Source organism: Myripristis murdjan, chromosome 13, assembly GCF_902150065.1.
Source record: "Myripristis murdjan chromosome 13, fMyrMur1.1, whole genome shotgun sequence".
Classification (NCBI taxonomy): Eukaryota; Metazoa; Chordata; class Actinopteri; order Holocentriformes; family Holocentridae; genus Myripristis; species Myripristis murdjan.
The window spans coordinates 5,677,822-5,704,052 of record NC_043992.1 but is presented as its reverse complement, the minus strand read 5'-3'; the positions used below and the strand labels follow the sequence as shown (position 1 = coordinate 5,704,052).

At 39.8% G+C, this 26,231-nt stretch overlaps 1 protein-coding gene and 1 pseudogene across 1 annotated transcript in view; one reads left to right on the top strand and one right to left on the bottom strand.

The window, feature by feature from the left end:
• Positions 1 to 7,210: 7,210 nt before the first annotated feature.
• The window catches only part of LOC115370460 (uncharacterized), a 23,298-nt pseudogene continuing 4,277 nt past the window's right edge, over positions 7,211 to 26,231 (bottom strand).
• Positions 17,819 to 26,231, top strand: part of klc3 (kinesin light chain 3) — a 25,564-nt gene continuing 17,151 nt past the window's right edge. Inside the window, exon 1 of the mRNA XM_030066898.1 lies at positions 17,819 to 18,049. The gene's annotated coding sequence lies outside the window, so the exon portion shown is untranslated. The remainder of the gene's footprint in view (positions 18,050 to 26,231) is intronic.

Here is a 26,231-nt window from a genome sequence, read left to right as displayed (position 1 = left end):
TAGCTGACTTGCTGTAGCCCTTCAGCAGACATATTTTACTGAGGATAAATTGTTTCCTGTTTCCTTTATGCTACTCTGCCAAAGAACAAGGAAAATCTAGTTGCCTGACCCTGAACTATCATCATCTTAAAGTGTAAACCAGTTCATGAGTAGACTTCACGTGATGTCCAGCTCAGGACTGATGATTCTCAGAAAGAGTTGAGGGCTAGTGACAGAACCTCCAGGGCTGCACAGCTAAACAGCCACATCGCCACTGTCATCTGAGCAATCTGGCCCACCATCTTCCAGCCTGATGGTGTCTGAGAAATGCTATGTTCCAGATCCCACACCTCTCTCTCTCTCTTAGCCCAGCATATCAACCTCCTAGTCCCTGTCTAGCATCAGTCCCTGATGAAGGTAAACCCTGTGTCCCTAGCCGTGCCTTTGTACCAGCTGTGGCACAAAATCTCCAACAGTTGAAAGAGAGATTTGTCAGGTGTATGGTCAGCATATTTCAGGAGATGATGGAGAAAATACAGTAGCACAATGCCTCTCATCTGTCTCAAGGTGGGAGGTTCCAGCATGCCTCTCATGCCAGGCGTCCCAGAGAAGTTGTTTGTAAAGTTTGTAATAACTCCAGCCACACCACCATTTCACACTGCACGTCAGAAAGACTGTGTTTTGCCTGCCTCACCCCTGGCCACACCAGAGTGAACTGCCCTGTCAATAACTCCCTTCACACTCAGTTTGGGGGAAACTAGCCGACCTGAATTTGGAGTTAGGCAGCACAGGGCAAACCGCAAACTCCCACACTGATGACATGTCTGATGCTGAGTCGGTTTACACATCTGTGAGAGATTCATGTAATGACTCTGAACTTGTTTATCAAAATATTCACAGAGTTGGCAGCAGTGACAGCCTGTTCTTCACAAGTGTGGAAATGGGTGGGACAGTGGAAATGGGTGAAATGTTGGACAGTGGCTTGATGGCCTGCAGCATTCATGAAAAAGCTGAAATGCCACTGAGAGAAGCTGCGGTGATACCTGACCAAAACCAGATGAATGTGAATATGGTTCTTTTTGGATGTGGCAGACTTCGTGTTAAGCCAAAGTGTGCTTTTTATGTGGAGAATAAAGTGTATGGCTGTGAAATGTTAGTCCCTACACTTGTTGTTCCAGGACAGAATGATGAGTTGATATTAGGGACCAACATTGTCAAAGACATCCTGCATCAGTCTAAGATGTGTGAGTCTTATTGGAAGACAGTGTCTAGCCCCTGCCCGACCAGGGACCCTGAAACTGAACATTTCCTCTCTATGCTCTCAGGTCTGAGCCCCTGGAAAGGTGATGATATTCCTGACAGTGTTGTGCATGAACGAGTTCAAAAGAACGCGTTCATTGAACACGTTCATTTTTTTAAGAACGTTGAACTGAACGCAACGTATTTGTAAATAAAGAACTTGAACGTGAACTCGTTCAGATTATGTGAGAGTCAGCGCCAATGTTTAGGTCCAATTATTGCGGAATTTCCCTTCTCCTTTTTAACACGGAATATTGCGGAATTTGAGAGGGGGCTACATCGGCGCACTGACATAGCTTGTGTAACAACGCGAAGAGCTACCACTCTGCGCCATTTCCACTGGCTAACAGCAGCACACTGGCTTAGCTTGTCTATTCAGAGAAGAGGTATCACTTCGGCTTATTTTTCAATCTATGTTATCACATGCATACTACTGCTCATTCGCTGGTAGCTGAATTGTTAGGTCTGTTTGATAAGTAATTTACATTTTTAAAACAAATAATTTAACATTGTTCAATTATTAATAACATATCATTTTCACCTTTTACTGCTATAACAATGTAATTGTTAAATAAATAAATAAATAAAAAGTGTTGTTTATTTGTTACCTCAATTAATTTAAGGTAATTTCTATTTCATTTGTGTGCATTTTAGTCATAAACATTAAAAACACTCTTTTTTGGTAGTAAAGTAAAATAAGAGTAAAGGGTAAAAAACTTTTACCCGGATTTTATAGGGCCCTACATTGATTCCGACAGCAAAAATCTAACCTTTCTGTGCAAATCATGTCCACCTGCGCTGAAAAACACTTTCAGCGCAGGTGGACATGTCAACTTCAAATTTGAAAAGGCATTCGGAGTTGAAGCATCCATCCAGTGTGAGAAAATATCTACAAGTCCTTGATAATCCCAAAAAGTCATCAGGAATGGGCAAGAACACCCCCTGCCAGCCCCAAACGACCCAAGTCACACTGCCTGCAGCCTTCAGGGGTATGATTTCCCAGCAACAGGTAGACAAATTAATAATGGACTACATTGTTTGAGATTTACAGATTTCTACAATTCCACTAGGACAATATATAATTGTAAACAGCGAACAGTTTTAGGTGGTGATGGATGTCATAGTTTTCTTTGAAAAACAAGGTCAGTCTTTCATTCTCACTTTTCACCTAAAAAAACTGAAATGAACTGAACTTTGAACTAGTTCAAAATTGAAATGGTGAACTATGAACGTGAACTATTCATTTTTATACTGTGTGAACTGAACTTTGAACTAGTTCATGAGAACTATGAACTTGCACAACACTGATTCCTGACAAGGTTGGTACAGTCAGATGTATCTCAGCAACCTACCTTGAGCTAACCCTAACCCTAACCCTAACAGGCCTGTGCTGTTGAGGCACAATGCCAAGCTGGCTGATGTCTTCTCCTGTGTGGCACTTAAGGACATGGATGTTGCTAAAGATGTGAGATGTTCTGAAGACAAGCTCAGGTTGGCTGGGCTCAGTGCTGTTGACATTGAGTCATGTGACATGTCAGAGGACTGTAAGAAGAGGTTGGCTGCCCTTGTTTTGGTATGAGGACGTCTTTTGTCGCACCACCATCTTGACCACCACCATCTCTCCCTTACAGGAAAGTGCCCTTAGTCAGTATCAAAAGCTGCATCAGGTGCTGAGTGAAATGGAAGAAAAGGAAATCATCAGAAAATCAACCAGTGAATACACTTCACCATTGGTGCTTGTGTGGAAAAAAATGGCAATCTCCACATCTGTACAGACTTTCTCTAGTTGAATAAGAGGACCCTGAAGGACGCCTAACCTCTTCCTCAGTAGGCAGATTGTGCTGGGAGGCAACTACCTTTTCGGCATCATGAAACATGAAACAATATTGTTTACATTCTCTGAAACAGAGAGTTCACTCTTGGAAACACTGGCAGTGTCCAAAGTAATGTTTTGGGATATTTTGTGTGAAATTAGTGACATGCAGTCTGAATAATTTGGGAATTAATTGGCATCATCACCAAATATTGCCAAACCTTCTCAGTTCCAGGTGATTGAAGAGACACAAAAACCAGCATGATGCTATCTTTTCTCTTAGAGAAAATCCACTTGCAAAACACAGAAGTAGCACTTAAGCTAAACCAGCAGCCACTGCCGGCTCACAAAAAACCTTTTGACATAAAAGAATAAATTGACCTTAAGAGGAAGGGGAATGAAAATGCCTGATTTGAGCAGAAAATGCCTGGCCTGTTGGACCTGAGCTCATAAAATTTTCACCCAAAGCTGAAGAAAGCTCAGGAAGTGCAGATATTTGTCAACCCAAGATATCTAAAGCTCAGTATTGCTGTTTGCTTTGAATAAGTTTAAAATAAAGTATTTTCAAATGACAGTTTTGAACCCAAACCCATATAAAACTAAGTAATTAAATCCAACCCATTCCAGATCCACTAGGTCTAGATGGGGCTGATTCCCTCCCATCATAAATACATTAAACTTGAACAGGGATGTATTATGGACCTTTTATCTCCCATATGTGCATGCATGTATCTGTCCCTGTCAAATAAACTTTAAATTAAATAAAACAGTGATGTAATGGCAAATCTGCATGTGAGTAAACTGTGTTTTTATGTTCTTTGTTATGTCTGAAACTAACTTTTTTAATGAATACTTAAAACTGCAATCACACCAATTTATAATGGCGCAAAATTCACAGAAGTGTTATTGCACAGTGAAAACAACTATGTCCTCTTCCCATTCAGACCAGTTATTTCCTCAGCTCGTATACTGCTTTGGCAGAGATCCAGGCTCCCAATTTAGCCTGTCATCATATCCCCCTGTATCCCTACCCCCAGAGCTGAACAGCCCCAGACCCTGCAGCTGCCCCAGTGTGGGGGTAGGGGTGGGGGAGGGGCAGGCAGTAAGGACAGTTATGTAACCGAGAACAGGGTGTGAACTGGGGATGGCGGAAAGGGGGTGAGAGAGCATGGATGGCGGACACAGTGTGAAGTACAATCCTGTTCCGCCTGATAAACACTTGAAATTGGCCTGGAGAGGGAGCCCTGCCTTTGCCTTAAGGCCGGATTATGGTTCTGCAGACATTCGACGCAACGCACACGCAGTTGCCACGCAGATGGTGTGTGCCCAATATACCTCTGCGTTAAACGCTAAGCAATTCTCCGCCAAAAAACGCTATGGGCCGCGTTTTTTTTTTTTCTGCAGACCTACTTAGACCCTGTGGCGTATGGTTGCTACTCTTCCTGTTGTTGTGCCAGCAGCGCCATTTTTAAAAGGAGCAGCAGTAGATCCAGATCCAGCATGATCCAAACTTTCCAAACAATTTGAAATCAGCCGACGAGTCGGGATGCAATCACAACAGCAGTTCTTTTAAAAATGATGCTGCCGGCACAACAACACAATGTGACACCGGAGGGGCGAAATGCCGGAAATGATGTAGTTCGGCGGACCAATCATAGCTCTTGTTGTGTATGGGGGGCCTGCGTGGGGGCTACGTAGGGTCCGCGTAGTTACAAGTCTCTGCAGCAGTCGCACAACCCCCGTAAACTTTGCACAACCCCCGTAAGCTTCACGTATGCAGAACCATAATCCGACCTTTAGTGTGCTCAGTCAGAGCTTTGCTGTTTGGATTCAAAGGAGCAGTGAAAGAGAAATACATTCAAAGCACTCATCTCTTAGAGAGAAAGTTAAGAACCTTGAGGAAGGCTAGCATGCAACATGACAATTTTTAATCTGTAATGCTATGCACTAATGAGTACGTTTACATGCACACCATATTCCGGTTCGGCTCAATATTCCGGTTAAGGTAACTGCGCCGCGGCAACTGGAATATTCCGTTTACATGTTACTTGGCATGCCCCCGTGTTTCGGCGTATTCCACTCTCTGACGTAATGCGACACTCAGCCGCGGGGGGCAGCAGCACGCGTATAGGCGTCTGGTCTGCCGGAAAAACAGACGAAGAAGTCTTCTTCCTCGTCTTCTTCTACTTTTTCTTCTTCTTCTGTCGCTATTTCTATGTTTTCTCCCATCGATATCCTCTGTGATATTTAAGTCTTTCATTAGCTGAGGGTGGACTGCAGTCTCCTGGCTCTTGCTGCTGTTCGCCATGCCGTTTTCCCCGCTTGCAGGTAACCATAGCAACAAAGACGCCACAGACGCCTTGTGAGTCGAGCATGCGCAGTCGTGACTGAATATTCCGGTTCGGGGAGTTTTCCGACTAAGGTGGTTACATGCCCCAATATTCCGGTTGGAACAGGAATATTCCAGGGGGCTTATTCGGAATTCTCTCCAACCGGAATATGACCTTAATCGGGTTCGGTGCGTGTTTACATGACACGTGCGCAACCGGAATATTGCGAATATTCCGGTTAATACAGGAATAAGGTCTGCATGTAAACGTGCTCAATGACTCAATTAAAGGCTTCTCAACTTAATTCTAAAAGGAGTGCCTTGGAGATTGTGTCTTCACTCAATATACAAAAATAAGGGGTTGAATTCTTTATGGACAACTGTATACAATGATAATTGATACGTAATATTTACGTGATGGTGTGTTCAACTCAGTTTCAGCTCAATTCAACTCAACTCAGCTCAACTCAACTCAACTCAAGCAAGCCCGATTAAGCAATATATGACACTTTGCTTGTCATTTTGTCTTTTAACATTTTAAAGTAAAATATGTGCCTGTTCGGAAAAAGACAACTGTTTGACCCCCAGTATTACTGCTTGCAGTTTCCTGCAAATCCAACAACTTCACACTTGAAACTGCATTTCCTTGGGTCCTCAGCAATAAGTATAAAGTTGATTGGCTGAATGGTTTTCAGTGCCCGTTCAAAACATGCCTATTTGGAATCAGGTAATTGCTTGGTCTTCTGTATTACTATTCAGGTCAGGTCAGGTCAGAAAATTTTATTTATCCCACAAAGGGCAATTCAATTCACAAACGTTATCTCAGGATATCTGATTTACACATACAGTGGCAGAAATACCTGCTGAACCTGCTGAATACCTACTACTTGCAGCCTTTTGCAGAACTGCACATTCAAACAACTTTACTGTTGACACTGCATTTCCTGGGCTCCTCAGCAATACACCTGTCCAGGACTTTCTGGACAGAGTTTCTGGTTTGCTCTTACTATCGCTGGCTGGCTTGACTCAGGTTAAAAAAGCGGTACAGTTACTTCCAGCTACAGCAACAGCAGAGAGATTTTGGTTCAATTCTGGAGAACTGCTCATCCAAAGAACTTGATGCTCAATAGTGCCCTCCCTTGCATCCTCATCAATACACTTGTCAAGTTTGAAGTCAATTCAATGAACAGCTGTGGAGAAAATCAAATACATGCACACAGAGATTCCTCCATTTATAGTTAGATAGTTTATATAGAAGAGATTATATACTAGAACTTTGTTCCTCTGTGCTTGACCAGCAGCACCCAAAGAAATTACACAGCTGTGCAGGAGATCTCCATTTCTGTAACTCAGCTCTACTCCACCCTTCCGTATCATACAAAACTTTTCCACTCTATTCTTCTCTGCTCTACTACTTTAGTACTCAACTCTGCAAACTCTTGTTTGTTGGCAGGATATTTGTAAAAATTATGAACAAATATGTATGAAACTTGGTGGAAAGGTTGGTCATAGGTTGGTCAATGGGGCAAGAAAGAACAGATTCATGAAGTGTAGCAATAGGCAGGAATTGTCAGAAAAAAAAACAACCTCCAAGCAGATTTACAAACCATCATGAAACTTTGTGTGAAGGTTTGCCATGAACCACAGAAGTTCTGTAATACATCTTCTGATACTAGCCTGAACACATCATCAGTGATGTGACCTGGGATCATTGGGTGTTTCGGGTCTTTCAACATCAGACACCCTCTCCCAGGCAACCCTGCCATGGTTTATCAGGCCGTGGCGTGTGTTCAGGTGGCATTCACTTGTCCCCATGGATCTTCCCTCAGGATCCAGAGACATCTCGAGGCTTTCTCAGCTGCTTCAGTGATGTTCTTGATGGCTATGCTCCTTGCTCCTCTTATGATGTCCAGAGCACTGAGAGCTTTGTGGAGTGAGTGTCCTACAAATCATCTACAGCCTACTTCGATGGGCATGCATCACTCCTTCAGCCCTGCACTCAACAGTTGGTCACCAGATGTTTGTATTTGGTCCTCTTCCTTTCATGCGCCTCCCCCAAGCGGTCATCCCATGGCACTGTCAGCTCTATAATAATGATGTTCTTGGTTCTCTCTGAGACCAGAAGGATATCTGGCCTCATGGTGGTGTTGACGATGTGCTGCGGGAATTTCAACTGGTTCCCCAGGTCCACTGAGAACTGCCAATCTTGGGCCATTGCCAGGATCCCTGCTGCCACCTTCTTGTGCCCTGCCCTTGGCTGCTCTCCTGCCTTTGTGCGGTTGGTGTTGCACACTCGACTGCAGCTGCTGATTCCTTTGCTGATGGCTTCTGCAATTGGCTTCAGCACCTGATTATGGTGTAACGGCCCTGACCAAGTGCTGTTGGGCAGGACCTCAAGATGTGCTCTAATGTCCCTGAATCTGCTGAATCTGCCTCCGCTTCTCTTTCCCCTTGCACTCCTTTTACCAGGTGGTGGGGACAATCCCATGCCCTCTCAACCATGGGCCACGATGCCCACTATAGTCCAGTAACTTTAGGCCAAAATTGGGGTCAACCTAGGACAGAATGCAAGAGAAGTAAACTCAACTGATTTTGTATCCTCAGTAAGTGAGGGGAAAAAAAGTGCCAAGAAATCCCAGTGGTGGAAAGTTTTGAAAATCACCTATATATGACCATATAATACCAAAAAACGCCCTTTTTAACACACAATTGAAAGGGGTTCAAAATTTTACTTTCAGATATCACTATAAAAATTCACAAGTTGATTACACACACACAAAGACAAGAAAAAAAGTCAATTACAAGTTCTTTGAATTATTCTGTTTACACATGCATATCACACATTATCTGATCTGATATGCACTAATAAGGAATATAAGGAATAAATGCCAGAACAGATATTTAAACAGTGAATTAAAAGGTTACTATATATATATATAGTAACCTTGAATTAAAAGGTTACTACATAACAGTGAATTAAAAGGTTATAATATATATAGTTTTTTTTCCCTCACTCAGGACATACTGAGGATACAAAATCAGTTGAGTTTGCCTCTCTTGCAATTTGTCCTAGGTTTTTTCATAAAATGACTGAACGACTAGGTCTTTGTGGTGCAATCGGGACTCAGTATTCAGCACGGCAACCTGGGAATTCCACTTCCACCCGGTTTGAAACTCATCCGAGCTCACCAGATGAGCTTTTCCATCCCTTGGAGGATCCACCTGCAGCCTGGCACAGACTCTGTGGTGACTGTCAAGTCATCCATGAAGGCCCTGATTGGTGGCTGGCGGATCCCTGAATGTGTGACCACAGTACTGTGAGGTCCCCCTTGTTCTCGTGTGCTTCTCTGATGAGCTGAGTCACCACTCCAGTGTGTTCAAGGCACCCTGGCACTCCAGAGATCCCTTCCTTTTGCACCGATGTGTCTATGTAGTTGTTGCTGGAGAGGAAGTCAAACAGCTGCCTTGCAAGTAAGCTGAAGACGATCTTGCCTTCCGCGTACAGCAGTGAGATCATCCTGAATTGGTCAATCTTCTATGAATCTTCTTCTTTAGGGATCCAGACCCCTTCAGCAAATCTCCACCGCTGCACCACCTTCCCGATCTTGCCTTCCTCACAATCTCCTGGACTTCCTTCAGAAGTGGCTCTCTGATGTCAAAGTCCTTAGTGGGAGGTGGAGGGTCTACAAGGATGTCACAATGACCCAGCTCAATCTGCCTGTTGGGATCGCTGTAGGTGTCCTGCATGTGCAGAGCTAATTCCTCCTTCAAGCAGACCAAGTCGCCATCTCGCTTCTGCCCCAGCAGCGATTTGGTGAAGCCAAAGGGATTGGCTAAGAACAAAGCACACTTCCTGGCTCTCTCCTTCCTGCACCTTCGGTGCCATTCTGCCCTCTGCAGAGTCATCAGCCTCTTCCTCAAGATAGCCTGCAGCTCTGCCAAAGGGGGACACTGCTCTTCACTGGCTTCTTTGTGCTGCGCTTTGAGGGATCTCAGCTCTTGTCAGAAGAACTGATTCACTTCTCAAATTGATTCACCAAAGGGGACTGACACCCAACGTGGAGAATTACACAGTGTATGAAGGGGGAATGCTCTCTACTGATTGTGCATTGTGTTGGTTTTAGGCCTGGGTGTCCTGTTGGAGGAAGTGAGGAAGTTTCGGCTCCTTGTGGTAGACAGAGAGGAGGAGAGAGGGACGGAAAGGAGATGCAGCTGTCACACCAGTGCCTTCACTGCCTGCACAGTTTGCACAGTAGGCCTGTGTGTGTGTATATGTGTGTGTGTATGCATGCACGCACACATATGTATCACAGAAATCTATCAGCCTAACCTGCTCACATAAAGATCTTCAATTTCAAGAAAGCATTTTGAAACACTTCAGACTTTGAGAACCACAAAGACAGAAGATTATTTGTTACCAAGACATTCACATGTTGTTGCAAAAATTGCTGGCCAAATATAAAGATACATTTTAACGGTACTTGTTACTCAATTGTTAATTTCAGACCCTGCATGTTTATTGCTGAGGCCTGAGGGAGAGCTTGAGGGTTACATGGATTCACGCATTCACACATAGAAGCTGCCAGGACCAGCCTTAGTCTTGGCCACTGACTGTTTTCCATAGTATACATTTGTGATGCTTAAATTTACATTTCAATCAGATTATATATGCAAAAACCACAGGCAGAAAATAAGAGGAGACAAAGAGGTGAGTCTATGAAGTGAGTCTATGGGCTGTGAAGAAGTTTGAATCCAGATTCATGGGTGGTGTTGAGGTGAGCAGGCCCCTGTGGAAAATTAAATGTCATTTTCAACATATCCAGTTTCCTGCACAAGTTAGGGATCATGTATCTTGTGTTACTTTATCCCAGTGAAAGATTTGTCTTTAGAAAATGGATGTGGTGGATTGAAAATGAATACATAGATGTAACACATGGAATGTGCTGAAAAGTGACACAATGTTTTGAAGTGACTACAGTTCAGAAAATGGATGGCATCTTTCAGAGAGACAAACTGCAGCCTGCACATACAACTCCTCAACTCCAAAACTCAAGGGCAAATGTAAGCACCTCTTTTAAATCTGAGATCCAGCATGCTCACACCCTCTTTGGAATCCTCACACTTTTCCTGGACCCCAGGACCAGCTGCGGGCCTCAGCCAGAGTGGGGAAGAAACATGGTTGTCTGTGGAACCCACAAATAGCTGCAGGCATTTGTAAGGCGACTCTGTTGGTGTGTGTGACTATATGTTAAGTTTGTCACACAGTGAAAAGGGGTGGAGTGGAAAGGCCTGGCCTGAATGAAGAGATGGAGTCAGTGATCGTTTGCCAATGGGAAGTGAGGTTTATGTTTGGTTGTACACTGCAGTGTATAAATCACTGATGTTGTGATATGGTATAGTGCTATTAACGTCCCAGATTTCCATGTCTATGTTATCCAACTCTTTGGCTGATTTAGTTGCATTTAGACACTATTTGTATTTTGAGAAGTACAAATAGCGTGCTCAGTGCCCAAAGTCTGAGAAAAGTCTGTTTCCCCACAATGAAGCAATTACACAGAAGAAAAAGACAGCAGTTCAATACTGAAATAGGGCAGTGAAAAGTAAGGTGTGGATGTTAGTGGAGCAAATAGGGAGATATAAGCTTAACTTTCAACTACAACAAATGCATTTGATACCCAATTCATGTGAGGTTTTCCACTGTGAGTGAAGTGTTTTTTACTTAACCTAACTGTAATCAAGTTATTTTGTATCTATTTGCTTAACCTTAGCCAAAGTTTTAGGGTAACCCAGCATTTAATAACTCCTTTGTTTTTTTACAATGACATTTGTCATTTGTCATTTGTAACCTTCCATAGTCACTGTAATCTGTATGACAATATCATAACTATGCAAAAGACAAAAGCCCATTCAGCTCCATCAAGCTTTTAAGTGTTTGAGTCTCATGCTGGTAATTTAAACAAATAACACTCTTAAGGATATGAATGCAGATTTGCAGTGGCCGGACTATTGATTACGCTACCAAAAAAAGCATTTGCCATTCTATTGCAGATGAACATATATAGATTGTATTGTTGGATGATTCGTCTTACATTTTACTTTTGCAGATTTTTATTTTTATTTTTATTTTTTTTAATTTTGTGGATGTTGATATGTTTTGGAGTCTCCAGCTGTGTTTTCTGTGACAAGAGCTCTGGGTGAAGATGGTGTTCCTCCATTGAAACTTGAGCCAGTTAAGTAACTCATATGTGTGTATGTGTGTGTGTGTGAGAGGGGAGGGGGTATGCACGGGTGACCAGTTTGTTGCTATATTTAGTGCTGCAATGCCAGGTCCTCCGATCTCCAGTGCCAGCTCTGCCGATTGAATTGCATCGATTCAGCTGTCAGTTCCTCCATCCAACTGTTTGTCCACATTCACTTGACCTGAAACTAGATGGGATTGGGTCAATGGAGGACAGCAACAATTAACAATAATAGTGAAAAGAAAAATCACACATTTTCTTTACTGAGACAGTACAGAAAGCGAGAGGAGATATTCCACCTACACTATATCTGAAGCCACCTTTAGGGGCTGACTTTGAGTGCTAAAACTGGGCTAAACAGAGTAAAATTAGTGGATGTCTATGGGGACTTTTATGGAAAATCAACTTTGTGCAAGTTTTTTTTTTTTTTTTTTTAAATTCTTATTGTGCACTGGCAAAAATGACCAGATGGCAGTTATGAAATCTTGAACTATTTAGGGGAAAAAATCTTTTGGAAATGTTAAAATTTTATAACCATCGTTTGAATGTTGCCTTATAATTATGTCTTCATTGTAAACATCCGGCTGTGCCACAATGACACCAATTATCTAAGTGCTATTTGATATCAACTGTGGTGATCATTTGAGAGTTACTGTTTCTCTTTTCAGACAAAAGAGGAACAATAACTCTTATGTGAAAAATAGACATATTTTTCGAACTATAGTGTGGTGATCATTTTCTAGCATTTAGATCCACTGAGCGTCATGTATTCTGTTCTGTGCAGCAAATGATAAAGGTTTCCTCAGTTGAAAAATGAGTGGTCAACTAAATATGAACATCTCAGAGGTATTCCATTACAGTATTAAAACTTATACAAATCATTGGGACCATTAAGAAATTGAGCTTTTCCTGTTCAAATTCAGATGAACACCCTTGGAGACCGAGGTTGTAACAAGGTTGGAATCAAGTAGAGACTGTCCAGAGGTGGCTGTATTTAACTATTTGGATTTATTTATTTATTCTTTGGTCGTGTAATACCATCCTTCAGACAACACAACTCCAGTGCAAGTGTGTTTATGTGTTATTGTTTGTATATTTATTAGGTGACCAGTGCAAAAGAAAACATTTTGGTAGAATAAAAATCCTTTATAAATCCTATATAAAGAGGTCCATCAGTGTATTAAAAAATACACTGATATATAATACACTGAATACAATTCAAACTGCCTTTTATGGATATGTAATGTTTTAAACCTGCTGAGTTCCCCTTCTCTGTGTATGTCTGTGTTTGTGTGTATGTGTGTGTGCATGTGCATGTAGGCACACAAGTGTCTGCATCAAATCTTACTGTATGTTAATGCGGTTATGTCTACTTAACACATCTGCGCAGCTAAAGAAGCCTACACACACACACACGCACACACACACACACACACACACACACACACACACACACACACACACACACATCCAATTACACAATTTGCCGCTGACAGCTGTTTGTTGCTTCAGTGTCAGTCTAATGTTGCCACCATCTCTCTTTTGCGCTATGTTGATCTCATTCTCTCTGCTTAGTAGCTTCCCACCTCTCTCTCTCTCTCTCTCTCTCTCTCTCTCTCTCTCTCTCTCTCTCTCTCTCTCTCTCACACACACACACACACACACACACACACACAAACACACACACACCAGTGGTCTGGTTTTTAAACACCTAGAGGACCAAAGGCATGTCAAGGCCTAAAGCCAAGCCTCCTCCAGTAACACAGATTGATCTTCAGTGTATTATGTATCAATCAAGCGATAGCTCAAGAGGATAAATAATTAGTTGCCAAGTCATGATGCCTGACGTTAAATTGATGGGCAGTGACACAGTTCTGAAGAGGAATTCATACAATCATGACAGCCATCTGTCTCACTGTACTCAAGAGATTCAGTGCTGAATCATCTGGTGGGCAGAGCATAGACAGGAAAAGATAATAAATAACAGACTTTAATTTTAAAATTTTACTTTAAAATTATTGGAAGAGATTGGAAACATCAAAGTTAGACAACATATTGTCATGACTGACTGACTGGTTGACTGGCTGGTTGACTGATTGATTGCCTGATTCATTCATTCATTCATTCCTCCACTGATTGATCAATTTCATTGGGAAAATAGGGTGAATCTGTGGGATCTCAACCAGACTCTGTTGAAACCACTGAACTAAAATATACTGATACTGTAGATAATATTTCATGAGATCAGGTATTGCAGCCCCACTTTATATTTTAGGCTGATGATATGAGTGAACTTGTTAAATAAAAACACACCTGGTGCATTTTTTTTAATTCAAAGCAAGCACTAATGGTTCTACACCAACATTAAAAAAAAAAAAAAAAAAAAAAAAAAAAAAAACATTTTTAACAGCAGGCATTGTGCAAGGATGTCTGCGCATATCCTCATTCGTCCAGGCATGTCACAGAAATTCAATCAGGTAAGTTGGACTTAGTTATATGTCTAGAAGACGTTTCGCCCCTTATCCAAGAGGCTTCATCATTCCCTTGGAGACTCTTGCCCCTTTCAATGTGCTGAGCTGCATACACACACACCAACCCAACCTGATCATTTGACCTGGTGACCCCAATGCCTGCCTACACCTCTGACCCCTGGAGTAGGATGTGGTGTTCAGGCTCAGAAGGGACATGTACAGGCCACCGAGGCCTGGGCCTGTTTCCCCAAGGACCCATCACCTTATTAGGCCAGGCCCTGCCTGCTGCTGCCCTGCCAACCCAACAGCTGAGCCATCCATCAACCTGCTTGTATAACTGCCACACATACACTCTCTCTCTCTCTCTCTCTCTCTCTCTCTCTCTCTCTCTCTCTCTCTCTCTCTCTCACACACACACCCACACACACACACATACACACTCACACACACACACACACACACACCAGAGGAGGTTTCTCTGAGACAGCAGGTGAAGCAGCAGTGCTTCACCAAAGGAAAAACAAAAAAAACAAAAACACATATATAAATATGTGTGTGTGTGTGTGTGTGTGTGTGTGTGTGTGTTTCTTTGCTTCCATTTTGGAATAATAGACTGAAGCACTCTTTTGTGCATCAGTCAATCCTAAAGGGCTATGAATATTGTCTTTGGTTATTATGTGATGTTCTTTTTATATAATGTCATGTAATTATAATTATGTAATTACGTGATGCTCTGTTTGTATAATGTCATATTAAATGTTTGTAAATGGAGCTATCAAAGTGCAAGGCAAATTTCAGACTAGTCTGACAATAAAGTGAAGTGAAGTGTGAAGTGTGAATAACAACGTCTTGTAGTATATAATGTGAACTGTCATCAAAGTAAATGTTTCCCCTGCCAAGCCAATAATATAAAGGCTGGCAGTTCAAAAGTGTTTGAAAATATGCTTGACAGGTTATTCAAGATTCAGGATTCAAGATTTATTTATTGTCATTTCCACTGAGTACCTGCATACACCGAGAAAATCAAAAAACTGTTTCTCATCAGTGACAGACAGTGCATCAAAATTATTGCTGGTTAATGTGTGAAACAGCACCACCTTCTGGGCCAGTGGCCTGATGATGTTTTCATTTTATTGAATATATAATTACCTTGAGGTCCAGTAATCGAGGCACATTTGTGTACTAAACCTATTCAGAAGTGAACTCTTATTTCAAACAGTGTGCCACAAGTTGAAACTAGATAAACAGTATTCATTCCCTCATTCATTCATTCATTCATTCATTCACTGTAATTCAACAAAACAGTTTCCCTTTCTCCTTTTGAACTCCATCCCCCACCCCTGGGACTTTTTAAGATCCTGTTTGCTTGCAGGTCATCCCGGTGTTATAATCTGCTGACCCACTGCATGTAGTAATGAAGTCTTAATGTGACTCCAGCTGATTGTTTCCTAAAGCCCTGCACTTCCACTGGCTCAGCTAATGCGCCAGTAATGTGTGCTGTCACACACACACAGACACACACACACACACACACACATTAATCTGACTGCTTGGCTAATTAAGACACTCATGCACACACACATTTACACACTGTAATAACACGTAGAGGGACATTGCATGAGCATTACACTCGTAATCTTTTAGAACTGATTTTAAAGATCTTTTCCTTGTTTATAAATGACTTCGCTCCTCCATACATTAGAGATTTTCTTTCATTTGATCCTCCAGCCAGATCATTAAGCTCCTCCACAGCTTATCTTTTAAATGTTACTTAGGTATCACATAAAGGCTGTTCTCTGTTTTCATACCTCTAAACTGTGGAACACACACACTGCCCTTGCATATAAGAACAGCAAGCTCGCTTGGTATTTTTAAAAGGGAGCTAAAGTACCTATCTTTTCAATCTAGCTTTTATTTTGGAGTAATGTGACAGCCTAATTTTTTCAGTTTAATCATTGGTTTTCATATCTATTTTTATCCTTGTGTTTATTTATTTTTATTCAATTGACTTTTATTTACTTGTTTTAAACATTTTATAGTTTTAATTGTTGTAATTTTTAGTCTAGCATAATTTTTATTGTTGTATATTGTTTTATTTTTTGTTTGTACTCTTTAAATCTAGCAGTGTGAAGCACTTTGTGCTACAAGTTTGCATGAAAGGTGCTGAATAAATAAATAAAATAAATTTAAGAAAAAAACAACACACACACACACACACACACACACACACACACACACACACACACAGACACACACACACACACACACACACACACACACACACACACACACACACACACACACACACACACACTGTCATCTACGTAGGTATGCTTTATTCATACATAAATAATAATTGCCAACCTCCCCTAACAAATTCATTTTCCAGTGCATTGTATCTGGAATAGAGTTAAGTAGAATAGAACAGAATAGTACAGAAAAGAGTGGCTCTGTTTTAATCCGCCTGTGTTGTCAGTTCATCCCAGCAGCAGATAGATGGCCTTGTCCCGGCCAGGCCCGGTGCCGCGGTGCATGGTGGGAGTGAAGGGATCAGGTAAGCTCCTCAGCGGCGTCAGTTCAGACAGGAATCGAAAAGAATGATACCGGAAGCTCGGCGATTCCCTTCAAAATAAAAGCACAGCATGTTCGTTCGCTGGAATCCTTGTCACTTCAGTAGTGTACTCTTATTTCTTATAAGCTGCACCTGATGTAGACTTACCTTGGATTCATTCGAAATAAGTAAAAATGTTGTAAGTATTTTTATTTATTTTTGTGCTTCAGTAGAGTTCTGATTTATGCTGTGTTGTACTGTTGCTGCAAGAGAAAATTTCCCATTTGGGTCAAATAAAATTCAACTTTGAACCTTGAATCTTGAAAGAGCAATAATTACTTTTTGGAGTGAATCAACCCTATATTCTGTTGAATCATTACATACATACATACATACATATATATATATATATATATTTCATTTGGGTCTTTTCATATTATGAATCACTTTTTTTCAAACTGATCCAACTGTGTTCTATTTCTTTAAATGTTAAAGTCAGTTAAAGAATTTGTATTTATTCAACATGTTAGTGTATTTAACCAACACCATGTCCATTTTGCCTCCTGCTAGCCACTGCTAATTTTACTAAAGTGTGTGAAGTTGTTTTGGAAACAAAGTGTGCTTTTGAGACTTTGTGTTTTTCATGCTATCAGTAGAAAATATTAAAACCATAAACTCAGCTGAGAGCTAAAATCTTGATCCTATAAAGGTCTTATGTCGAATTCAAATAATGCCATCATGGTATCATAACAATTAATTTAAATGTGGATTACTTAAAAGATGTGTAAAAATAATACATTCATTTAAACACAATAATATACACCTTTATATTTTCTATCTTCTATTAGCATATAGTATGCTATCCTATATGATATTGTTTATTTGTTATATGTATTATATTTGTTGGGTATGCTAGCATTTCATATCATTATACACTTTGTTTTGTTACTTGTGTTTTTTAAAAGATATCTATAGGTTATTTCTCTCTCCTAGTGTTGAAAGGCATGTTTATATGACATATTTGTTTATTTATCTATCCACAATAAAACAAACAAAAACAAAAAGCATGTTTGTTTTTAAAATTTTATTTTGAAGTCGATAATCGGATGTTGTAATGCTTCTGGCAGACTTGACGCGCTTGAAGCTCGGATGCCAGTAAGTGCAGCAGGTGAATGATTTACTGCTTTTAGTTTACCTTCGCAGCTTGGTTATCAGACACAAATAGCGAATACTGTGCGTCGAAATGTCCCGTTGCTTGTAACGGGATCCCTTGTCCAAAATAAATCAATACAAATAATAATACAATAAAATATAGAACAAAAGTGGATAAAAGAGGTCGAAACCACGCCGGGAGCCTGGAATTAGCAGGTAGGCTATAAATAACTTTGTTGTTTATGTAGCTCTTGGCATCAGACGTATTTGTGTGTGAACTTGACGCCGTTTTTCATCTGCTTGTTAACAGCGTTTGTGTATGAAAATCACCAACAGGACAACAGCTTGTATAGTCCTATAGAGTAGTAGGCGTTTGACGTTTTTACTCTGTCGTTTCGGTGGATAAGAATATACAAAATATCTAGTTATATGGCACACCCCTCATTCTAATAGTTGTGAGTTTCATTTAGCATTTAAATTGAAAGCCATTACTGTCAAGTCGCCTGGACTCCCAGGCCTGTTGCGCCGCCCACAATAAACAAAGCGCATGGAGACTATTGACAGCCCTGTGTTATTATCACGTTACCGGTCAACAGTGTCACAGTCTCAGCTCTACATATTATATGATTCAACTCCATTTTCTTCACTATAATGCTGGGGAAAGACGTCAGGATCTAACCGCAGCCCTTAGTTTTCTTTATTATGTCCTGTGATGAATGGTTGCAGCAGAAAAAGCAGCCATTTATTATTGCAGGTTAGGTAACACAGCATGTGTTGTCTCTAGGAAATGTGACTGTTTCCCTCTTAGTCTAAATATGGATACTCATTAGGGGTAGTATCGTGACTCTTTTTTTTTTTTAATCACTGGATGGTTAGTAAAGATATTGATATTATATGAAACTAGATGACCTAAGGACTCAGTTGGTACCAAGTATCTCTTAATAAAGATGTCGCTTGACCTCTGACCTCCAGATATCTGAATGAAAATTGGTTCTATGGGCACCCATGGGTCTCCCTTTTGCAGACATGCCCACCTTATGCTAATCCCATGCAATTTTGGCCACAAACCATGCAGTACAAAGGTGTTTTTTTTTTTTGTTTTTTTTTTGGCTTATTGCAAAATGGAGTATTTGTGCAGACTGGGGCCTAAACCATCGTAGAGTTGCAGAAATTGGGTTTGACTGGAAATCTGTGTTACGGGTGTGGTTAGGACCCAATAGCAGCACAGCAGACCACAGGTATCGTTGCAAGTTACTTTTAATGAGAGTTGTAGTTCCAACAGATAAATGCAAATGCAGAGGCAATGTAAACAGTTCAGCACACAAATGTCTCTGATGCGGCAGTGGGTCCAGAGCCAGGTGAGGGATCACAAAACCAGCTGGTAAAAGGTCCACACGATGCACACTCCAAGATGAGTGTGGCAACACAATCAAAGTCACAGTCCAGCTAACAGGCAAGTCAAACAGAAAACTCACACTGCTGTAATGAGGCAGAAACTTGCCAAACAGCCACCGGGACAGGCAGACAGAGACCAGGAGGGTGCAGGCAGAACTCGTGGTCAGGGACGGAAGGCTGAGGCAATTTCCAGGGTTCAGGCAGGGTAGGCTGGTCAAAGGCAGGCAAGGTCGGCAACAGATAATCAGTCCGGGATAAAGTGCTGGAGAGTCTTGCATCGAAAGAGCGAAGAACAATCTGGCAGTGAGTGTGTGGAGAGCAGGGGTCTTTATACTGAGCCAGTCAGTGATTGAAAGCAGGTGAGTGGAGTTGGGCTGACGAGGTGGCAGGCTGGGTGGAGCAGGTGAGCGGAGTTGCCTTGATGAGATGGGTGTGGCTGGCAGTCAGAGTGGAGCAGAGGTGGGGTGAGTGGAAAAATACTGCATGAGGTGAGCAGAGGAGCAGAACTATAACAATCTGAGACTCTTGTGGATTTAATGAGCCACATTTGATTCATGTATGATGATGTTAACTCCCAAATAGCAATTTCATTGTAGTGAGACCATTTTTTGAAACTTGACATCACTGTATGAAATGACCCATTGTGACCTTTAGGATAATCACGGCCTCAGGAAACTATAAATATAATCATATCACAATTGCAATATCTGTCAATTTAATATGAACAAAATCAAAATTACAATATCTTTGACCAGATACCTAAATATCACTATTGTAGAGATGACTGTTGATGCTTTCATAAGATAGTTACACACAAAATATGTTTGATAATCAGTCATTAGTAATGTGGATATGATGATCAAGCAGGTACAGGCAAAAAACAGAACATTTACAACAGAATAGTAAGCACAGATAATTGCTTCCCTTTCTTGTAATGCATTAAAGGTCATGTCATGATGTTTTGAAACCCAAAAATGATGATATCTAGTCTCTTATCATGATGTTGATATAAAATCAATGAATCACCCAGCCCTACTTGAGCAGAGAACTCTTTTATTTTCATCTTTTACAAAAAACAAATGCATTTTTTCCCCCTTTGTCCCTTACGAGGATAAGTGGTTTGGAAAATGAATGATTAAATGAATGCAAATTTTTGGTCTAATGGTATTTCTCAAACATTATTACATATGTGTTCAGTAATGTAAGTCAAAAAAGTTTGTTAGTGTTAACTTAAAGTGAGGCTTTATCGATATTTGTTTTGAAAACCTTTTGGCATAATCACAGCTTCCAGTGTGTGCAGTGTGAAAATATATGTTTTTTGTTTGTAGCAATTGGCTGGGAAATTATGTGCTGGTTTCATCATTTCATCATTTCTTAACAATTTAATTTAATTAATTCATTTTTAATGCAGAAGTCAATCAAACAAAAAAAGTCATTTAAACCAAGTGATACTGATAGCCCAGAATTTTGGCTGTATTTTTCAAACCACTTTTTGGTAGCTTCAAATCATGTAGTCATTTTTATCCTTTTATGGGTAGAAAACATTAAACCCCTAACCCAACCCTGCTGGTTTATAACAGCCCATGTTGCTAAATAACCCAAATTGTGTTATTTTTTTAGACTTGCAGAGTGTATTATTAGAGTGTATTATTCAGGAATAATTTCCAAAGATCCCATGGAGTGTTATGCAGTGTTAAAATATGTTTTAGATTTTCCAGTGTTTGCTAATATGTTCATTGAGGCCTGGTGACTGGGATTATTATTATTATTTTTTTTTTTAATCTTCAGTGTATGTTTAAAAAATGTGTTCATAATCCACTTAGATTTGGGTGAAACACAGAAGACTTTCATTTGAAATTAATTTTGAACACAGGAAATGTATCTTGTCTTTCTGCATTGTTGACAATACTAAGTTTATCTGCAGTTATTTCCAAAATGTACCTTTGCCACCTGAAATATAACCCTAACCCTAACCTAACCCTAACCCTAAATGAATGTCAAATACATGTACAATGAGGTTTTTGAACAGTTTTTAATATTCTGAAACATAGGCTTGTTTTCTAAATGTATTCTGGCCCTGAGGGAGAGGCAAGGCGATGTGAAATTATGTAACTGGTTGAATGAATGAAGGATGAAGTCATGCACAGCAACCTACTGAGGTTAAATATATTGAATATCTTTCTTAACCAAAACCTGAATGAAAGTCTGGCCCAGTTTCAGCCTGAAGTGCCATACAAATACCTGTCAGCGCCATCTGAGCTGCTCATGTTGAGTCAGTGAACATCTCGTCATGCTGCACCATTTAGTCTTCAAAGTGACAAAAAGTCACTGAAGAAGTAATAATAAAAGTAATAATAAATCATATATTACAGATTATCTTCCAATCAATGTATCTATACTACTACAGGCGAGTGGTACCATGCCTGCCGTCTTACTGTTGTGTTGTTAGTATGATTTATTTTTATCACTTCCCCCGTTCTCTGAAAAAGGAAAAGCAGAGTAACACAGTCTTAGTCTTTTTTATTTTTGGTTTCTGACAACAGCACATCACAATTACAGTGCACAATTACAGTGCAGTATAATAAGCAGGTTGGCATTTTGAGTGAGAATGATTCAGTATGAGAGGAAATGTGATTCAGAGGGTCATTTTTGTCACTTGAAAAATAAAAAAAAATTTGAAGAAACGCATCCTCTGCTGCCTTCTGACTTAATGAAACATTTCAGCTCAGCTCAGTCTTGACTTGTGAGAATTGAACTCCCAACTCTGTCTGCTGCTTAAAGCATCCATTTTACACTCTTTTGAGGTATTATGTTGTAGTTGTAGATCTTAAATAAGCTATTTTTTACCTTGACTTCAGTAGATTTAATGCACTATAATATGTTGCAGTACATATTTTATAGTTTTTGCGACTTTGACTTAAACTATTTTGTAAATAAGCTTCAGCAAAACTTCAGGACATGGATAAAAATAGTACAAAGTGACTTGTGAAGATGATACAAAACAAATAATTACAGCATAATAACATATTGCCAGAGGTGGAAGTAACTAATTACATTTACTCATGTGCCTGTAATTGAATCGCTTTTCAGTTTTGTACTTCACTACATTTTATCCAGTCAGCAAAGATGAGAAGAGGAGCCTGATTCTACTTCATTAGTTCTACTTTTTGTCATTTTCCAAATTTCACAATAAAAGCTGCACAATGAATAAAAGCAGATGGTCCATGGTGGTGCGGACCATTTAGACTCAACTGGCAAAAAAGTGGAATAAGTGTGGCAAAAAGGGGAAAAGTATCAATAAGGCAAGGCAAGGCAAGTTTATTTGTATAGCACATTTCAGCGACAAGGCAATTCAAAGTGCTTTACATAGAGCATAAAGGCATTAAAACAATATAAAAGCAACACAAGAAAACATACATAAAAACAATAAAAAGAAGCTAAAAGGAGAATAAGATAGAACAGGAAGTTAAAAGTTACAGTGCAGTGTAAAATATTAAACCTTAATGTGGTTTAACGGAAGGCAGTGGCAAACAGAAAAGTCTTCAGCTGTGATTTAAAAGAACTGAGAGTTGCAGCAGATCTACAGTTTTCTGGGAGTTTGTTCCAGATATGTGGAGCATAAACACTAAACACTGCTTCTCCATGTTTAGTTTTTACTCTGGGGACAGAAAGCAGACCTGTCCCAGACGACCTAAGAGGTCTGGATGGTTCATAATTTAGCAGCAGATCAGAGATGTATTTTGGCCCTAAACCATTTAGTGCTTTATAAACCAACAGCAATATCTTGAAATCAATTCTTTCACACAAAGGAAGCCAGTGTAAAGATCTGAGAACTGGAGTGATATGATCCACAATTACTTCAGTTTTGTCTTTGTTTAACTGAAGGAAATTCTGGCACATCCAGTTGTTGATTTGTTCAGTGCACTTACTCAGTGCTTGTACTGGACCATAGTCCCCTGGTGATATGGTTATGTAGATTTGTGTGTCGTCTGCATAACTGTGGTAGCATATTTTGTTGTTTTCCATAATCTGAGCTAGCGGGAGCATGTAGATGTTAAACAGAAGAGGCCCCAGAATGGAGCCTTGGGGAACTCCACATGTCATTTTTGTCCACTCAGATGTGTAATTACCTATGGACACAAAGTACTCTCTGTCCTTTAAGTAGGATTCAAACCAGTTTAGCACTGTGCCAGAAAGCCCCAACCACTTTTCTAGTCTGTCTATTAATATGTTGTGGTCAACCGTGTCAAATGCAGCACTGAGATCTAGTAATACTAGCACTGTAACTTTGCCTCCAGGTTTTTTATGGTTGATTGGATGGAATTATGTCATACTACTCAAATTGATTTTAAGTGGACACGGGGACAACGCATATCCTGCACCTGATATAGAGGCATTGACTGTTTGTCTTATTTTCTGAATTTTGTTAGTAAAGAAGGAGGCAAATTCATTGCAGGCCTTGGTGGATAGAAGTTCAGGGGCTACTGACACTGGAGGGTTTGTTAGCCTGTCGACAGTAGCAAATAAGGCACGTGCATTATTATTAACAGAAACAGGTAGACCATATTATGTGCTTATTCCACATTTAAGCATTATTACACAAGAGTTGCTAACGGAGTTGGTAATGGAACTCAGCGCAAGCACCTCATTCCTGGCCGCATCACTGTCGTAACAATAATGACGGTCAAGCATACCCTCGAGTGTAATAATGCGATTATACAACTATTACCAACAAAATAAAATGTATTATCATAATGTATTCATACTGTGGGCATTTCACTCTCAAAATATCAAAGTTTTTTTTGCTAGTATTCTCTCCGTTTCAGCGGAAATTCATGAGATCTGACGTTAACTAGTCCTTGTCAGCCACCCAACTTGGGCTTATCATGTTTTCTAGACATCGTGATTCCCCAAAACTGAATAAATAAAAACTTAATAACATTACAACAAGAATACATGATAAACAATAGACACACAAACTAAATAACTAAATAGGGAACATGAGCCAAACAACAATGAACTGGGCTAAGTAAATATCAGTGGGAGTGTAGGCATAATGTAATTGTGCCTCCACACAGTCTTAATGCTTTGAGTCAAATAAATGCTCATTTCAGCTTGTTATTTTTAACAGCAATAAACCTGAAGATAGTTATTAGTTTTGTATTTTCCTTTTCCCTATAACTTTTTAATTTTATGTAATAACATCCAATACTGAGTTGAATGAACACTAAAAATTCTCACACAGTCAATGAATGATTTTAAGTTCAAAATTGGAAAACTTAAACAGTTGAGATTGATATTCAGAACAAATCATGGTGCATTAAGTTAAAGATAAACAAGTGGAAATAAGAGGGTTTTTTTTGTAGTGCATGGAAAAGATCACACTTAACACAGTTATGTAGAAGTGACTCAGTCGCTTTTACTCCTAATACATTTGAAATGAGACACTTTTTATTTCTACTGCAGTAGTCTACATCTACTGCAGTCAAATATCAGCAAAGTAACAGTACTTCTACTTGAGGAGCAGTTTGGATTACTCTTTCTACCACTGCATGTCGTTGGTAATTACAGTTTTGGTGATTTTCATGTTTTTACTTCAGTTCAAGGATTTTATGGTCCTGTATGGAACTGAGAAAATCCTCTGACGTCTGAGCAAATTATTTTTTTTCTGAACCAGCTGGATAATGTCTGAAATGCATCATCATCATGTTTGTTTGTTTTGTTTTTTGTAGATCCGAAAAAGTTGACATAAAGTTGTCTTCATTTGACAGTGACGATCATTAAATAAAGATACAAGATAGCAATAATTATTGGTATAATTAATAGGGATGGGACAATAGACGATTTTATGGCGGATCATGATTAAAGAAACATTCATAAAAAAGTGAATTGTGGTAAATTTCCATTATCAGGATAATTATAAATGGGAATAAATGTGAATATCCTCACAAGTGACTTGAAAAAGCTGTCTTGCTCACCAATGTACAGACCAGTATTTATTTATAACCTAACCCTAACTAATCCTAACCCCCCCACCACCCAACCGCCAGGATAATGTTGGACAGAATAATTGTGACATTAAATTTTCATATCATTTCATGCCTGGTAATAAATAATAACTTTATAAGTAATTTTATATAACATCACATTGTCCCATCAAGTGTTATGTAGGCATTAAAGCTCAGTTATTCAATGTGCTTTATCTCTCACTTTCCCTCATCCGTCTTTGTCTTCCTCTTCTCTGTTCAGCTCAGACAAGAAAAGAGGAAGTTGGAAGCCACAATGCATTTTGGAGTCACGTTAAACCATGTTATGATCTTTATAGCTTCATACACTAATACAAAACATGAGGAACTGTTTCCTAATGATGAATCCCGTTTTGCACAAGCCATGTCTTGATTTCCATGAGGGCTAAAAACTTTCTCCATCCAAGCTCCTGACTTTCATGCCTCTCTCCTTCACAACTGATGTGGATTTAATCATTGAAATCAATAAGAGATCACAGCTTCATCTAGGGCTGAATGATAGACAAAATCAAATATCATGGTATTTTTGACCAAATATGTTGATGTTGTAGGGATGACTATTGGTGCTTTCATATGATATTTACTCTAAATAATCAAAAGTATTGTGGATATGATGACCAAGCAGGTAGAGCCAAATAATAAAATAGCTAGAACAATTTAATAAGTTCAGAAAATTACATGTGTTTACTGTAATGCAGCCTTTAAAATCAGGAAAAGACAACACTTATGCCATATCACAATATGGTGTCAGACAACATCTGCAATCCCAGATTAAATCTAGTCTCATCACAATATTTGTAAAATACCAATGTATCACCACGCCTTAGCTTCATCTGCTCAAATGTTTTAGTTTTTTCCACTAAGTGCATGTTATCCATCTTCATTTTGTCCCACTGGCCAGTTCACATCCAAGAACAACAGTGTTGCCCATCACATGAACTCAACATGTTTGGTTTGCTGTATTAAAAAACAAACAA